Raw genomic sequence first — 19482 nt, forward strand, 5'->3', positions numbered from 1 at the left:
AACTAAACTATTCTCCAATTGTTTCCTATGTGTTGGCCTTATTTCCTCAATGAGTCTTAAGAAGACAAAGGTTGTATCTTATGTTTCCTGTGTCTCTCACATAAAAGGAATATACATACATACATACATACATATAGATGTACACACACACACACACACACACACACATATATATATTTGTTTATATGTATGTACATATGTATATGATATATACATTATATATATCCCTTCAATAAATATTTCAGACCACTAGATTTAAAGGTGGGAGAGACCTTAGAGGCCATAGAGTCTAATTGCATTATTTTTCTGATGAGAGTTAAGGATGACTTTATTGGCTCATTGCATTCTTCATAGGGAATGTTATCAAGAATCGATAGTATTTCGGTCTAGATATGTTCATTTTTCCAGGTTGGGAGCTGCAGACCACAAAAGTTATTACAGGTATTAGATTGTCATAGAAGTGGTTTCTAGGAGTTTTGGTCAGCCTGCAAATGGTGGGCTATTATGTTTCTGTCCATGTGTACACAAATTGCTTCCTGGAGATCAAAGGTGTCTTGAGTAGCTGATTCACCAAAACCTTTGACGTCTGGTACCTTTTCTTTCTTTCTATTTCCTTTTTGGTTCAATATTTTTCATTTATTTATTTTTGTTACATTTTTAAGTTTCAAGCTGTTCCCTTCACTCCCTCCCAAATGCACACTAGAGAAGTCCAAAATTTGACACAGATGTATATGTAAAACCATGTAATACATACTTTCATATATCAGTCCTTTTTCTGGAGATGGATAGAGTCTTTTGTTGTAGGTCTTTTGTAGTTGATTTGAATATTCATCTTACTCAGAATAGTCTACTCATTCACAGTTTCTCTTGGAACAATATTCCTGTTACTGTATATGACATTCTTTTGGTTCTGTTTGTTTCACTCTTCATTATTTCATGGATGTCTTTCCATGATTTTCTAAAATCATCTTGCTCATGATTTCTTGTAGCACAGTAATATTTCATAATAATCATATATCATAACTTATTCAGCTATTCCCCAATTGATAAGCATCCTCTCAGTTTCCAGTTCTTTGCCATTACAAAAGGAGCTGCTCTAAATATTTTAGAATATAGAGGTTGTTTTCCTTTTTTTCCTGATCACCTTGGGAAACAGACTTAATACCAATATTGCTGAGTGAAAGGATAATTCCAACTTGCTTTCCAAAATGACTGGATGAGCTACAAGTTCTATTAGTCTTGATTTTTTTTTTCACTTCCCCTTCAACATTTATTATTTTCCTCTTCTAGCATTTTAGCCTGATAGGTGTAAGATGATATCTCAAAGTTGTTTTAATTCACATTTCTCTAATCAATAATAATTTTAGAGGATTTTTATATGACTATATAATTTTGATTTCTTGTTCCAAAAACTGCATGCTCATATCCTTTGAACATTTATCAATTGAGGAATATTCATTTTTATAAATTTGACAAAGTTTTCTATATATTTGAAATAGCAGATTGTTTTCAATAAGCTGTCTATAAAACATTCCTCTCAATTTTCTGCTTTTCTTCTAATCTTGGCTACATTGGTTTTATTTGTACCTTTTAAATTTAGTCAAAATTATCCATTTTATATTTCATAATGCTATCATTTATTTATTAATAAATTTTATTCCTATCCGTAAATCTGATAGTCTCATGTTCTTCTAATTTACTTATACTATCTCCTTTTATGTCTAAATAAAATATCCATTTTTACCTTATTTTAGTGATATTGTTCTATAGCTAGTTTTTGACAGACTCCTTTTCAGTTTCCCCAACAATTTTTTTTACCAAATAATGAATTTTTATCCTATAAAGCTTAAATCTTTACATTTATTAAATACAAGGTTACTATCATCATTTACTACTCTATTCCACTGATCCACCATTCTGTTTCTTAGCATTAGATAGTTTTGATAATCATGGCCTTATATTACAGTTGCTAAACATCCTTCTTTGACATTTTTTTCATTAATTCCTTTGATATTCTTGACCTTTCTTTCTTCCAGATGAATTTGTTATTATATTTTCTAGTTCAATAAAACAATTTTTTTTGGTAATATATTGGTCAGAGAAATGCAAATTAAGATAGAGGTATTACTACACATCTCTCAGATAGATTAAGACAACAGGAAAAGATAATGATGAATGTTGGAGGGGATGTGGGAAAACCGGGTTACTAATGCACTGTTGATTGAGTTGTAAACTGATTCAATCATTCTGGAGAGCAATTTGGACTATGCTCAAAGCACTATCAAATTGTGCTCACCCTTTGATCCAGCAGTATCTCTACTGGGCCTATGTATCCCAAAGAGTTCATAAAAAAGGGAAAAGGACTCACATGGGCAATAATATTTGTGGCAGCCCCTTTTGTAGTAGCAAAGAACTGGAAACTTAGTGAGTGCCCATTAGTTGGAGAATGACTGAATAAAATATGGTATATGGATGTTATGGAATATTATTGTTCTATAAGAAACGATCAGCAGGATGATTTCAGAAAGTCCTGGAGAGACTTATATGAATTGATGCTAAGTGAAGTGAGTAGAACCAAGAGAATGTTATACGGAGCAACAACAAGATTATAAGATGATCAGTTCTGACGGACATGGCTCTTTTCAACACAAGGTGATTTAGGCCCAATCCAAAGGTCTTGTAATGGAGAGAGAGCCATATACACCTAGAGAGAGGACAATGGGGACTAAATGGGTACCACAACATAATATTTTCACTTTTTTGTTGTTGCTTTTTGCTTGTATTTTGTTTTCTTTCCTTTTTTTCTTTTTGATATGATTTTTCTTATGCGGCATGATAATTGTAGAAATATGTATAAAAGAATTACACATGTTTAACATATATTGGATTAATTACCATCTAAAGGGGGGGAGAAAAAATTTGGAACAGAAGGTTTTTTTAAGGGATAATGTTGAAAATTACCTATGCATATATTTTGAAAATAAAAAAAAGCCTTAATTAAAAATAAAAAAGAAATACTGGCTATAAAAATTGCCTCCCAGCTTTCTGTTTTCCTTGTAATATTGGCTGCATTGGTTTTGTTTATGAAAACCCTTTTTAATTTATTGTTATCAAAATTATCCATTTTACATTTCATAATGCTTTCTGCTGCTTCTTTGGTCATAAATTTCTCACTTTTACAAATACCTGACAGGCTCTCTTAATTTGGTTATAGTATTACCTTTTATATCTAACTCATGAATTAATTTTAATCTTATCTTGGTATAGGGGGTGAGATCTTGGTCTTTTTATTGGTTTTCTGTCATACTACTTTCTAGTTTTCTCAGCAATTTTTGTCAGATAGTGGGTTTTTTATCCCAGAAGTTGTAATCTTTGGATTTACTAAACAACAGATTGCCATAGTCATTGACTATTGTGTCTTGTTACCTCATCTATTCCATTGATCCACTACTCTATTTCTTAGCCAGTACCAAATGGTTTTGATGACTGCCATTTTAGAATATAGTTTTAGGTCTAATAGGGCTGGACCACCTTCTTTTGCAACCCCATCCCCATTAATTCCCTTGATATTCTTGAACTTGTTTTCTTTCAGATGAATTTTGTTAATATTATTTCTAGCTCTATAAATAATTTTTGGCAGTGTAATTGGTATGGCACTGAGTAAATGTATTAATTTAGATGAAACTGTCATTTTTATTATATTAGCTTGATTTACCAATGAGCAATTGATATTTTTCTACTTGTTTAGATCTTGCTTCATTTGTGTGAAAAGTATTTTGTAACTGTGTTTTTGTAGTTCCTGGGTTTCTCTCCCAAATATTTTATGTTGTCTTTAGTTGTTTTAAATGAAATTTTTCTTTCTATTTGTTGTTGCTGGATTTTGTTAGTAACATGTAGAAATTCTGATAATTTCTTTGGGTTTATTTTATATCTTGCAACTTTAGCAAAGTTAATTGTTTCAAATAGTTTTTTGGTTGATTCTCTAGAATTCTCTAACTATACTATGTTATCTGCAAAGAATAATAATTTTATCTCCTCATTGCCTATTCTAATTTCCTTAATTTCTTTTTCTTCTCTTATTGGTAAAGCTTTCTAGTACAATATTTAATAATAGTGGTTATAATAAGCATCCTTGTTTCACCCCTGATCTTACTGGGAACAATTCTAACTTCTTCTCATTACATAATGAGAATGGTTGCTGATAGTTTTAGATAGAAGCTATTTATATTTTAAGGAAAACTTTATTCCTATGTTCGCTAGTGTCTTTATTAGGAATGGGGTGCTGTATTTTGTCAAATGCTTTTTCTACATTTTTTGAGATAATCATATGATTTCTGTTACTTACTGTTATATTTATATGGTTACTTATGCTGATAGTTTTCCTAATATTGAACCAGCCCTGGATTCCATCTTAGTGTATTATCCTGGTGATAAATTGCTGTAATCTCTTTGTTAATATTTTATTTAAGATTTTTGCAACAATATTTATTAATGAAATTGGTTACAATTTCCTTTCTTTGTTTTGGCTCTTCCTGATTTAGGTATCAGCACCATAGCTGTGTAATAAAAGGAATTTGTTAGGACTCCTTTACCCATTTTTCCAAATAGCTTATATAGTATTGGAAGTAATTGTTATTTAAATGTTTGGTAGAATTCACTTGTGAATCCATTTGATCCAGAGATTTTTCTTAGGGAATTCATTGATTATTTTGTTTTAGTTCTTTTTTTAAAACAGGTTTATTTAGACATTCTGTTTCCTTTTCTGTTAATATAGGCAATTTATATTGTTAAATTTGTTGGCATATAATTGAGCAAAATACCTCCTAATAATTGCTTGAAGTTTATGCTTTAAGTGATATAGCATATTCACCTTTCCTTTTTTGATACTAAAGATTTGGTTTCCTTTTTAAAAAATCACATTAATCAAGTGTTTATCTATTATATTGTTTCCCCCCCATAAAACCAACCTTTAGTTTCATTTATTAATTCAATGGTTTTCTTAACATTCATCTTTAATTTTCAGGATTCCAAATGTATTTAATTGGGGATTTTAAATTTTTTTCTGTTTTAGATTTTTTTTTTTTGCATTGCATATTGAATTCAGTGATTTATTCTTTCTCTGTTTTATTGATGTATTTAGAGATATAAAATTTACTCTGATTACTGCTTTTGTTCCATAAGTTTTTATGTATTATCTCATTGTTGTCATTATTTTTAATAAAATTATTTATTGTTTTGATTATTTTTTTGACCCACATGTTCTTAGGATTAGATTATTTAGCTTCCAATTATTTTTAATCTGTGTTTTCATGGTGCTTTATTAAATATAATTTTTATTGTATTGTGATCTGGAAAGTATGCATTTAATATTTCTGCTTTTCTGAATGTAACTATACAAGTCTTATATTCTATTATATGATCACTTTCTGTAAAGGTGCCATATACTGCCAAGGAAAATGTATGTTTCTTTCTATTCCCATTTAGTTCTTTCCAGATGTCTATCATATTTGGTTTCTTTAAGGTTCTATTCATTTCATTGTCTTCTTTCTTCTTTTACCTTTTTATATACTGATATTATTTCATTATTTGTGATCCTTTCCCACATAATATAGTTTCTCTTTTAATTAAATTTATTTTAGCTTTAACTTTGCTGAGATACTCATCTCCTTTTTTTTTTTTGTTTTTTTCAAATATTAGCTGAAGCACAATAAGTTCTACCGCAGTCCTTTGTACTCTCTATATATGTCTCATTTAAAAATGTGTTTTGTGTAAACAGCATATTGTTGGGTATTGATTTTTGATCCATTCTGTGGCCCAATTCTATTTTATGGGTGAGTTCATCTAATTCCTATTCCAAGTTATAAAAACTAGTTGTTTATTTCCCTTCATTCTACTTCCCCCCCCCCCCCGCTTCTTCTCTTTCCCCTAGCCTTCCTCAGAAGTCTAGTTTACTTCTGACCTATCTCCCAAACCCAAGTATTCTTTTAAAAATAATTTCCTTATTTTATCCCCTTTACCTCAATTTCTTTGTAAAGTAAGAAATTTTATACTCTATATGTATATAATATTCTCTCTTTGATCCAGTTCTGTTAAGCATAAGGCTTCTGCACTAGTCACCTTTCCCTTTCCTCTACAGTAACAGTTTTTCCAGTTTGAGTGTTTCTGTTTGAGATAATTTGTTCCAATTTAACTTTCCTACCAAATTTATTCTTTAGGACCATTCCATCATAATCAACTTAACTCCAGGCCTTCTATCTATGGTATAGGATTTTTGAAGTACTCTAGTAATAATAACAAGAGTTACAAATATTTTTCTAGATAAGAAGTATACAGTTTAACTTTATTAAATCTCTTAAAACTTTTATATATACCTTTTTATGTTTCTTCTGATCCTTGTACATCAAACTTTCTGTTCAGTTCTGATCTTTTCCTTGAGAAAAACCTGAAAAAACTTTAATTAATTAGATATCCATTTTTTTTCCTTTGCAGAATTACACCCAGCTTTTCTGGGAAAGCTAGATCCTTTGTTTTTCGGAATATCATATTTCATGCTCTTTTAGTGTAGAAACTGGTGTGTTATCTTGTTTTCAGCTTAATAATATTTAAACTTATTTTCTAGTTGCTTGTAATATTTTCTTCTTCATTTGGAAGTTTTGAAATTGAGCTATAATGTTCCTGTGAGGTTTAATTTTGGGATCTCTTGTGGTGATGGGTGAATTTTTTCAATATCTATTTTACTATCTTGTTCTAAAACTTCAGGGCAATTTTTCTTAGTAATTTCTTAAAGTATAGTGCCTACACTCATTTTGATTATAACTTTCAGTCGAACAATTTTTATATCATTTTTCTTTGATCTGTTTTCCAGGTCAGTTATTTTTCTAATGAGTTATTTCATGTTCTTTTTTTTTTTATTCTTTTAATTAAAAAATATTTCTTGATGTCTTATGAAGTTATTAGCTTCCCCTTGCCCAATTCTAATTTTAAGAAATTACAGTGGTACTGGTCTGCTTTGGAACTCATTGAATTTAATATCCCCCCCATATATATATACATATACATATATATACATATATATATATATATATATATATATATATATATATATATATGAGAGAGAGAGAGGAGAGGAGAGAGAGAAGAGGGAGAGGAGAGGAGAGGAGAGAGAGAAGAGAGAGGGAGAGGAGAGGAGAGAGAGAGAGAGAGAGAGAGAGAGAGAGAGAGGAGAGAGAGAGAGAGAGAGAGAGAGGAGAGGAGAGAGAGAGAGAGAGAGAGAGAGAGAGAGGAGAGAGAGGAGAGAGAGAGAGGGAGAGGAGAGAGGAGAGAGAGAGAGAGAGAGGAGAGGAGAGAGGAGAGGAGAGAGAGAGGAGAGAGAGAGAGAGGGGGAGAGGAGAGAGAGAGGGGGAGGGAGGAGAGAGAGGGGGAGAGGAGAGAGAGGGGGGGAGAGAGAGAGAGAGAGAGGGAGAGGAGAGAGAGAGAGGGAGAGGAGAAAGAGAGGGGAGAGGAGAGAGAGAGAGGGGAGAGGAGAGAGACAGATAGGAAAGAGACAGATAGGAGAGAGACAGAGAGAGAGAGGGAGAGAGGGATAGGAGAGAGACAGAGAGAGAGAGAAGGAGAGAGGGATATATAGAGAGAGACAGAGAGAGAGAGGGAGAGAGATAATGAAGAATCCAGTATTACTACTAGGTTGTGAGCCCAAGGGACTGAGAGGATAGTATTGCCTTTTACAATAAAATGAAAGGTAGGCTACAGAGAAATCAAGGAGAATGAGCATTGAGAAAAGGCTAGTGGATTTCCCAATGAAAAGAACATTAATACCTTTGTATGGAGTAGTTTTATAGGTATTATAAGGTCAGACGCCAGATTGTAATAGTTTAGAAAAAGAGTGAAGAGAGAAAGTGGAGGCACCTATTATATACAGTATGAGTATAAATGGAATTAGACATATACGAAGAAAGGAAGACTCAAGAATTATTCTATGATGAGAAAGACATGGGCATGTTTGTAGGCAGTAGGAAAGGAGTCAGTAGACAGGAAGAAATTGAAGATAAATGAAAGAGTTGGGGTAAGAGAAAAGATATTTTGTTGGAGAAGAGAGAATGGAATGGAATCAATTGAACAACTAGAGGAGTTAACCTTGGTAAAGAGTAAGGTCACTTCATCAAGTGAAACAGGGTGAAAGAGGTGATAGTGGCAGAAGACATGAATGATAGGCAGTAACGAACAGGGCAATTCTTGAAAGTGACCTCATTTTTTTTCTGTAAAATTTGAGACAAGGTTATTATCTGGTAAACTAGGGAGAAGGGGAGTCATGGGTTTGGGGAAGACATGGGCATGTTTGTAGGCAGTAGGAAAGGAGTCAGTAGACAGGAAGAAACTGAAGAGAGGTTTGGGGAAGAGAGGTTACTGAGTGATGGAAGTAGGGGGAGAACTTGGAAATGGCACTGGAGAGCAAGGAGTATTCCAACATTCTACCACAAGTGAGCTGATGAGAAAGAGTGAAGGGGCAGCCAGTACTGGAAAGGGTGACCAAAGAGGCTGTGATTTTAGTAAGAGTTAATAGATGGAAGGAGTGGGAGAAAAAAAATTTAAGATGAAGGGAAGTTTGTTTCCTATGGAAGAGGCATTCCATTAAGTACAGTTGAAGTTTTGAGTGGTTTTGGTTGAAACTTTGGGGTAAAAGATTTGACGAATTGAGAATGAAGACTCAGGTAGTAGTAGATTGGAAATGGGGTTTGACTGATGACCTACAGAAATGGAGGGAAGATCACTTCAAGCAAAGGAGATATACTTTAACCTAAGGTATGTAATTGAGTAAAAAGCAGTATAAATTTAGAGTGAAATTTTTGGATTACATCTGGATTAGTCCATGATATAAACAGATATGTGAAAGAAAGACCACTTCTGTTGGTGAAAGCAAGAATGTAACTGAGATTCAAATATTCAATTAAATTTAACCAATTCTTATTTAATTTCTAATTTTAAAATATATGCTAGAATCTTCTTCATAATAAACATGACATTTGTATACATATATGCACATATAAATATACACACACATATATATGTTGATCTATCTAATCTATTTATCATGTACCTGTCTCCTTACAACAGCAACATTCATTCAGACAATCATCACCAGATCAATTTGTGTTTTATTTGGTTATGATGAACAGGTACCAGGACTTGGTTCTATGGAATTCTTGCCCTGCTGAAGTGATTTTCAGACCTAGAAGTTAGACTTTTGAGTTTACTAAGCTGATGCATGATTCAATATTTAGTTCTCCAGTCTGTTGAATTATTTCCTTTTATCTTATTTTTATTGAGCCCCTAGTTTCCTGACTAGTGGCTGAAACTTTCCACTCCCTATCATATCACCTGTCCTTCACATCTTCCTTCCTAAGACTACTGAATCCATTCTAAGAATAGGCCTCTTTCTCTACCCTCTTTCTGATTGCTTTCTAACTCCCTGGAGAAATCCAACTAAATGCCCAGGTTGTATTTATCAGGGAACTATCATTTCCTTTCTGCTAAATCAGGGGTTTTAAAGGTGGGGCCCACAAACTCATTTCCACCCTAGGCTCTATAGTCATGTTTTTGGGGAGTGTCCTATAAATTTGAATGGAAAAATTATCCCTTAATTTCTTCTAACTTCTAATTGAAATTTAGCATTTCCTTCAGTTGTGAACACAGGCAACACAATATTATTTTGAGAAGGGATCCATAGACATCACTAGATGGCACGAGTGACTTATGGCACAAGAAAGATTGAATCTTTGCACTAGAAAAACTCTTACCATGTTTTTTTTTCCCCACATCAGGGTTCATGGAGTGAGCATGTATCACTGAGTATGGAGGAAGAGCAGGAGTCTATCTGTTCTATTCCCTGGAAGATGAGCAAAGCAGAATTGAATTAACTCAGAAGAAACATAAGATGCACATAGTTAGAAAAACAACTCCAAATGTTCATGGGGACTAATGTGTCTGACCTATGGCAGAATAATTTGAGCTCATTTTGGTCTGATCAGCTACAGTCAGACACACTATAACTCAACTCTAACATAGTGATGTTATTTTGGTGTCCTTCAAAAACAAAGGACAACAACCAGCTCCCTTGAAGAAGAATAAGAGAAGCAAGGAGATAAAATAGAGGGATCAATAGACTTAGACCTAAAAAACTTCAAGTGAAATCCTGGTTCCATCACTTAAGGAACAAAATCACTTAATTTCCCTGGATTTTAATGTCATTGTCTATAAAATGAAAAATGTCTGCTAAGATCCTTTGCTTTTGAAGATATTTATGATTCTTTGATTTTAGAACTATAGAATAGAAAGGACTATGAGTATGAAAGCTATGAAAACTACAAATTCTACTCTTGGCTCTTTGCTCAAGTTCTTTAGATGGTTGGACTTCAGTTTCTCATCTAGGCAAGAGAAATGTGAGTGTGTGTGTGTGTGTGTGTGTGTGTGTGTGACAGAGAGAAAGAGACAGACACAGAGACAGAGAGAGATATACGCAGTCACAGAGATAGAAACAGAGAGACATAAGGAGACAGAAAGAGAAAGATAAAGGGTGGGGAGTTAACATGGGCTTTCTCATCCACACAGGGTTGATATGCAGAACAAATGAAAGGAGATGCAGAATCACAGTCTGCTTAAATGGAAAAAATCTTTAAAGGTTGTCCATTTTAGTACCTTCATTTTATAAAGGTCCATAGAAGTTAAGAGAGGCCATGTGGATGGAATGCTGGATTTGGAGTCATCAAATTATACATTTGGAGCTATCAGGGATTTTAAAGGCTGTTAAGTCCAACACAATCATTTTAAAGATGAAGAAACCTAGGCACAAAAAGGTTAAATTTCAGCTAGTAAGTTTCTAATACGGGATATGTATTTATCCTGGTTCTCCTGACTCTAAAGCCAGTGCTCTGACACTATGCCAGATTAAATCTTAGCACAAATATTTGCTGTGTGAGACTGCGTGAACCTCTGTGGACCTCAGTTTCTACATCTGTAAAATAGGAAGGAGTGTGGACTTGATCTTTAAAGTCTATCTTAATTTTAAATCTGTTATTGTATGATATAGTTAAGTGATTTGCCTGTGGCCTTACAAAGCTCTGAAATCCTGAAAAGGGCAAATGTAAAGTATAATTATTTCTAAGTTTGCCACACCTAAAAACTGGAACTTTTTTGGCTAAAGACTTTTCCTCATGTTTTTGAAGCTTCCAACATGTGCTTGGTGGTATATAAGATAGAGATTTCCCTTTGCCTCTGGGAAGTTCTGCCTATTGATGCCCACTTAATATCCCTTGAAATTACCATTCACAGATTCCAAAAGAGAAAGAGGCTGACCCACTGGAAGTGTTTCCCAATGTATTTTCTAAGTATAAAGAAGTTAATTAATGCTCCCTTGCCAATAGCTGCTAGAGAGGAGAATGCCCAGAATATTTATTCACCAGTTGCCTGAGGAGAAGCTGGGTCACTATGTTTGCAGTCTTTCCTGATGCATCCTGTGTTGGCCTTCTCTAACTCAGGGGGGTGTCCTCTCCTTTGGCAGCAAAAGTATAGATAGTCCTGGCAGCTGAATTGCCTTAACTGAGACAGTATTTCCTGGCATTCCCATGGCATTTGCGATGCAAAAGGATAAATGATTTGTTCTCTTCTATGGTTTGTATTTCTCAATTCTAATGGAAATTCTTCACCCACATGAGTAAAAGAGTACTTATTTATATAGGAGGAAAGGCTGAGTATTAGTTTTCTCTTACCTTCTGTGACTTGGCAAAATCTGTGGGGCACTCAGGAGCTGACCCAGCCTGAGTAGGAATCTCTCTATAGGGGCTCCTCTTTTGGCTGCCTGAAAGTAGCATCTGTGGAACCACTAAGTCACCTTCTGTTTAATGAGAATATGGTGAGCATCATCACTCCTGAGAGGGAATAACTTTCAGGGCTGGAATGTCTGGGCAAAGTAGTGTTGAATCCAAGAAGGAATTATCCTTCCACAGAGTTAGGGATGGAAAATATTTTCTCCTGCTGCATATAGTATCAAATTCTTAAGTAATTAGAATGGGAATCTACAGGCTTTGTTTATAGGACCTTAGTGACAGGACTTGGGGCCAGGGATTCAAGAAGGAAAGACAATATTTAGTTGGATTAATCAATTGTCTGGTCAAGACTGTGAAAAGAGGTAAGTGAATTCAAAATAGAAGTAAAGGCCTGGAAGAACCGAGGTTGATGAAGGGAATGGAAATCATAGGACAAATAATAGGGTTAGCAGGAATGGATCAAAGGGAGAAATATAAAGATAAAAAGTTATGATCAGAGAGGGGAATGTCAGCATTCAGGATTATGAAGGTAGCAGTTATGGATGGTAGCGAGAGTTAAAATATGAACACCCTGCTCTGTGACTTTTGAGTTATGTCTCAATGTGACTAACCTATGCTATGAAAATTGGGTGAAGGATCCAGGTAATTTTAGCTTAGAGAAACATTTAGGGGGTCATGATTGGTGTTGATATATTTTTGAAGATTTGATCTGGGGAAGAGGAACTATTCTTATTTTATTTGACCCTAGTAACTAGAATAAGTAACAATGGATAGAAGTTGCAAAGACTGAGAATTTGGTTTGGTGTAATGAAAAAACAACCAACAATTAATTAACCAACCGATGAATGAATACTTCTTAAGAAGAGGAGGGAGCATTATATGCCAGACATTGAACTAAATGCTTTAAAAATATCTCATTTGATTTTCAGGACAACACTGTGAAGTAGGTACTACAATCATCCCCACTTAACAACTGAGGAAACTGTGAATACAGAAGTGACTTGCCAAGGGTTACAGCCAATAAGTGTCTGAGGCTAGTTTCGAACTCAGGTCTTCCTGACTCCAGGCAAAAGGCTATATCTATTGCAACCACCTATTTGTCTTCAAGTATTAACCATATGCTAGGTACTATCTTAAGCACTGGGATTACAAAGAAAAAATGTAGGATCATGCAAAAAGCAGTCTGTTCTCAAGGAACATATATAACTTTTAGGATACATTTGGAGTAGTTGAAAGTAGGGGAAAGTAGGGTAATCCCATAAGAATAGACATTAGGAATGAGAACGTTCTAAGCTGAGTATAATAGGAAGCAAGAAACTCTAAGAGGTGTCTTAGAGGTGAAGAGAGAGCATTCTAGGAGTGGAACTAGACTAGTATAGTAAGTCAGGGGGAATAATAAATGGAATATTATGTGAGAACAGTAAGTAGTTTGGCATGGCTGGATTGTGGAGAAGGGAAATATGCAAGGAAACTAGGAGGATAAAAAGGGTCATGAAGAGCTTTACCAAACAGAGGAGCTCAAAATTGGTCCTAGAGGTAAAAGGATACCACTGGAGTTCATTGAATAGAATATGAATTTTAGGAAAAGCAATAAAAAAGCACACAATCTTTGTATTGTTTTATGTTTTGCACATGACTATGGCCTTTTAGATTATTTTAATTTTATCTTGTTTATTTCATTTCTTTCAGTACCTAGAAGAATTTCTTACATACATTAATATAGTACCTGCTCAGTAAATATTTATTTATTGATTAAATGACTAATGTCAGGGAGGACACTCTTCTCATGATTCTCTTTCTTTAATTTGTAATGATGAGATTTAGCATGTATATGTACAGAATGCCTTTACAATATTAGCATTAATGAATTAGATTAATTCTTTATAGGCTAATCATGTCAGATTTATCTGAAATTTGTATTGTGAGAATGGTGGGCAATGGGAGGGTGGGAGTTGCATAGATTACTTAGTCTATACTATAATTGAATCTGTTTAACAGAGGTGACCTATTTTATAATAGGGATTTACTGTGTAACTTTTTTTTTTTCCGCAAAAAGATACTGATTGTTTAATTAGAAAAAAAATGTAGGGGAGACATAATAGCCACTTTCAATTATTTGATGAATTGCTACATTCAAGAAGAGTTAGATTTGTTCTATTTGGTCTTAAGCAGTAGATCTAGTACCAACAAATAGAAGTGACAGAGATTTCATCATATTAAAAAATACCCAGTAGATTCTTTCTGAATAGTACCCTCTGGATATCCAAAGTTTCATTCCCATCTTAGTAAATTGGACAGCTTGTTGCTTACCTATTACTTCTCATATAGCCAATTCCCTCTTATAGGAGTGAAGGAGAAAGGGAGGTTGAGCACAGTTAACACATCAGCCCAGATGACCCAACATCTCAGTTTCTCCCTTCACCTCTGTCCCTTGCCAGACTTGCTAATGAGCAGTGAGGCTGACTCATGTCTTGCAGAAGGCAGGTAATTGGATGCTATGCTTTTTTTTTTTTTTTTACTTTGAGAAGGTTGATGAGAGGAAGAAGAAAGGAAGAGGAAAAATATGGGGATAAATCCCAGGTTTATTCTAAAATAACTGAGAAACAAGAATTTAATGTAGTTTGGGGTTCATTTATTGTTGTCATTGCTCATACATAATGTCCACTTGTGATGTGAATACTGAAAGGCAGCTTCATATTTTGGATTGACAGATCTAGAGATAGAAAGTGTTTTGTAAGCCTTTCACCAATGTATAAATATATTTTACATACTTAGAAAGAAGTTTAGGTTGGGATTTGAAATTGATGATCATTGCAGGTAATTCAGAACGAATGCCAAATCCTCCTGGGGAGCCTTTTAAGCTAAGCCACACCAGTGTCTGTCATTTTTTTTTTAATTAATAGTATTTTATGTTTCTAAATACTTGAAAAGATAGTTTTCAACAATCACCTTTGAAAAACTTTGTGTTGCAAATTTTTCTCCTTCTTTACCTCTAATTCCCTCTCCAAGACTGTTGTGCCACAGTTCCCTTTTATTGTCCTGCCTGTTTCCCTGATTGTTCTGCCTCAGTTCCTTGAATTGTTCTGCCTCCATTCTGTTGGTTGCAACTCCCCTACCTGACCATTAGAACAGATATAATTAGGGCTGTAGCTGACCACTCTGACATTCCAAAAGATAAACCTGCAGAGCTCCTATTTTAGATACCTAACTGTCATCCTCTATCTCTAAGTTCAGACTTCTTGGCTCCTAAGTTCTCCTAAGTTATTAAGAATTTGTGGTCCTTACCCCCTTCCCTGACAGAACCAGATTGATGGTCCTTGAAAATTCCTGCTGCTTACCAATGCTTGGACTCCACCCCCTTGCCTTTGTCTATCCTGATCACTCAGAGTCATATATATTTCATTGGAACCTCACATTCGCTGCTGGATTCTTTGAAATGAGAGTCCAGTTCAGCCCTGAAGCCAACATGGATCCTGTTTTGGCCTCAGACAATCTCTCCCTCCAAATAAAATATTAAAAACTCTCTAATCTCTATCTTGCCCCAGTTTCTCCAGCATTAGAAGACAACAAGCAATCTGATATAGGTTAAACATGTGCAATTCTTCTAAAAAAATATTTTCATAATATTCATGCTGCACAAGAAAAATCAGATCAAAAGAGTAAAAAACATGAGAGAAAAAAAGCAAGCAAACAACAACAACAAATAAGGTGGAAATATTATATTTTGATTCACATTCAGTCTCATAATTTTTTCTCGGCATTTGAACGGCACTTTCTATCACAAGTCTGTTGGAATTGCCTTGAATAATCTCATTGTTGAAAAGAGCCAAGTCTATCACAGCTGATCATCATATAATCTTGTTGTTATGTACAATATTTTCTTGGTTCTGCTCACTTTACTCATCATCAGTTCATGTAAGTCCTTCTGAGCTTTTCCGAAATCAACCTGTACATCATTTCTTATAAAACAGTGCTATTTCATTACATTCATATATCTTAACTTTTTCAGCCATTCCCCAATTGATGGGCATCTATTCAATTTCGTTTCTTGCCACTATAAAAAGAGTGGGTCCTTTTCCCTCTTTAATGATCTCTTTGTGATAATAGATTCGCTAGAGGATGAAAGGGAATGCATGGTTTTATAGCCATTTGGGCATAGATCCAAATTGCTCTCCAGAATTGTTGGATCATTTCACAACTCCACCAATAATGCATAATGTCTCAATTTTTCCACATACTCTCCATTTGTCATTATCTTTTTCTATTATCTTAGTCAACCTGAGAGGTATGAGATAGTACCTGAGTTGTTTTAAATTGCATTTCTCTAATCAATAGTAATTTAGAATATTTTTTCATATAACTATAAATGGGATTTAATTTCTTCATCTGAAAATTGTCTGTTCATATCTTTTGACCATTTATCAGTTGGGGAATGGCTTGTATTCTTATAAATTTGAATCAATTTATATTTTAGAAATGAAGCCTTTATCAGAAACATTAGCTGTAAAAAATTTTTTTCTCAGCTTTCTGCTTCCCCTCAAATTATGGCTGCATTGATTTTGTTTGTGCAAAATCTTTTTTATTTAATGTAATCAAAATTATTCATTTTGCATTTCATAATGTTCTCCAATTGTCCTTTGTGCCTATCATTTTATAAGGCCTTCTAATCTTTTAATATTATCAACACATCAGTTATTACTAATAACAAAGAAAATCTTCCTTGAATATCAAGTCCTCAATTCTTGTTCCTTGCTCTTTGAAAAATACAAAACTCTTACAAATATTGTACATATAAACAGTATATTCTTTGAAGTTCCACTGAACACTGATCGATTACTTCTGCCCATGACCTCTCCAAATATAGCTGGGACAGATCTAAACCATGGCATAATACATAGATTAGTTGAATTTTGGAATTCCTGATTTAGGAGTGATTGTGAGCTTGTATTCTGGCCCTCCTCCTTCTACTCAGATTCTTACTTCTGGGACCTTGAGCTCTGAGAAGTGAACCTTTTCTTTATCTTGCCTCAAATCATTCCATTTCATGGCTAACTCCAAGTCATGTTGCATGTCCTTGGCCATTATCCCTTCAACTACATTTCCTTTATATTTGTTGTGTGCTATTACATGTAAACTCCTTTAGGGCAAGGGACTATTTCAGTTGCTTATATTTTTAGATCCAGCACTTAGCATGATGATAAAGCTAATTAATGTGTTTTCATTTATCCATTTTTAGAAATAATCAATACTTTGGTAATTTTCAGTTTTTTCATTGTGGCTGCTTCTTCCACCAAAGCATGTTCTCTTAATTAACTTCTTTTTAACCCCAAATTTGTTATTCTACAGTTAAGATGGCAAAGCTCATTTTAAAGAAGTGTATGTTTGTGTGTACTTTTAAAAAAGCTTTATTGTTTCTTTTTGTTTTTTAGGTTACAGTCATTTCTGGGTATTAACAAATCCTACTGTAAGAAATAAACATAGTTAAGCAAAACTAACATCATGACCTCTTTAATAATGTAGGCAAGATTCTATACCTGTTCTCTCCTAATTATCTTCTTATTCACCATAATCATCCTTGTCTCTGTAAATAACCTGTTCCAACTTTTCATCAGATGAGAATGTGTAGGAATTATATCATTTATACTCATCGGATGATGGTTCGGATGAACCGATGCAAACACTGCTGCTACTTCTTTTCTAAAATGAATGAATTACTTCCTCAGTTCTTTTTGGAGGGCCATGGTTGATCATTTATAGTTACTCAGTATTTGAATTCACTGAGTATTGTTTTCATGTAGATTACTGTAGTTCCATTTAGTATTATTGTGTTCCATGTTTGGCTTACTTCATTCTGCATCAGTTCATACATATCTGTTCCCTTTTTAAAATTCTCCAAATTTATAATTTCTAGTGGCATGAGAACATCCTTTTATATTCCTATAACAAGTTTTTTTTTCTATTTTTAAATAGAAATAGTTTCTTTTTTTTCTTTTGGTAACTACAGAATATTTTGATACACACAGAGCTCTCTCTTATTGACCTGCATAGTCCAACTATGAATTGTTTTCCAGAATAGTTAGACCAAGTTACAATTCTATGAATAATGTTTTTGTGTCACTAACTTCAAGTAACCCCTTGAATATTGATGATTTTTGTTTTTTGTCATTTTGCTGGTTATAAGGCAAAATTTCAGAATATTTTAATGTACAATCCTCTTATTATTAATGATGAATTTTATAGTTGTTGACAGGTTGCAATTCTTTTTTTTTTTTTTTTGAAAAAAATTTCATATCCTTTAAGTATTTATTGGGGAATAGCTTTGGATCTTATGTATATCTTATATATATCTTTGGAGCTTATATATATCTTGAATATAAGAATCTTATCAAAGGTATTTGTTACAAAGATTCTTAAATTTGGCAAATTCTTTTTTTTTTTTTTTTTTTTTTTTTTTTTTTTTTAGTGGCTGCATTGGTCTTGTGGTATTTATATTTTGTATAGTTGAAATTGTTTATTTTCACTTTTTTTATTTCTGTTAATCTTTAATTAGTGTACTCTTATGAAAGACATCTCCTTACAATCTCTTATTTTTAATGTGACCTTTTATATATAGTTCTTATCAAATAGTGAATTCTTCCCCCAGTAGTTTGTTTCTAAGTTTATCAAATGTTATTCTATTGAGTTTGATTATGTATGATTCTTGCTCATTTAACCTTTCAACTGATTTCCTTTGCTATTTGTTAACTAATATCAAATAGTTTTGATATTTACTGCTTCATAATATATTTTGAAATGTGGCAATGCTTACCCTCCTTCATTTTTTTTTTCATAATTTCCAATGAATTCAGGACTATTCTTCAAAATGCATTTTTTGTTGTTATTTTTCTAATCAAGTAACCCTTGGTTAGTTTGAATGGCATAGCACTAAATATACAAATTAATATAGACAAGTATTATAATTTTGATTATAAAGGCATGGCTCAAAACTTGAGCAATGAATATGCCTTCAATTAGTTGTCTTTTTTTTATTTCAGGAATGAGTACTTAAATTTTTTTTTGTTCATTTTACCCTTGAATGTAAATTTTGGCAAATTGACTTACAGATATTTTAAGCAACATATAACTATCTTAAATGAGCCTTTTCTATAATATTTTTTAAGTTTCTTCACAACATTTTAGATTTATTTTTTATATTTTATCTTTTTATCTTTATTGAAATTACTAATTTAAATCAATAATATTTGTGTCTACTTTTATCAATTTGGTTCTCTGGTGATTTCTTTGGGTAATTTTAGCAAATCAAAATGTTTTCAAATAAAAATAATTTTGTCTATCCTAATCTATGCCTCAGAGTTTCTTCTTTTAACTTACTTTTGATATAGTTAGCATTTTCCCCTTTTAATATTATTTTATTTTCTTCAATTACATAAAGATAATTTTCAACATTCATTTAAAATTTTTTTTGAGTTTTACATTCTTTCTGTTTTCCTTTTTTCCCTTCTCTCATGAAGATAAGCAATTTAATATAGGATATATATATATCATCATGTCAAGATATTTCCATATTAGTCATGTTGTGAAGGAAGAAACTGAAAAAAAGAAAAAAAGCACTTACAGAAAATAAAAAAGTGAAAATAGTGTGCATTCAGACTTCCCCATCAAT

At 33.2% G+C, this 19482-nt stretch overlaps 1 protein-coding gene across 2 annotated transcripts in view; it reads left to right on the forward strand.

The window, feature by feature from the left end:
* The window catches only part of SHISA9 (shisa family member 9), a 438119-nt gene that overhangs the window by 90500 nt on the left and 328137 nt on the right, over window positions 1-19482 (forward strand). The window lies entirely within an intron of this gene.

This window comes from Sarcophilus harrisii, chromosome 1 (genome assembly GCF_902635505.1).
Source record: "Sarcophilus harrisii chromosome 1, mSarHar1.11, whole genome shotgun sequence".
Taxonomy (NCBI): Eukaryota; Metazoa; Chordata; class Mammalia; order Dasyuromorphia; family Dasyuridae; genus Sarcophilus; species Sarcophilus harrisii.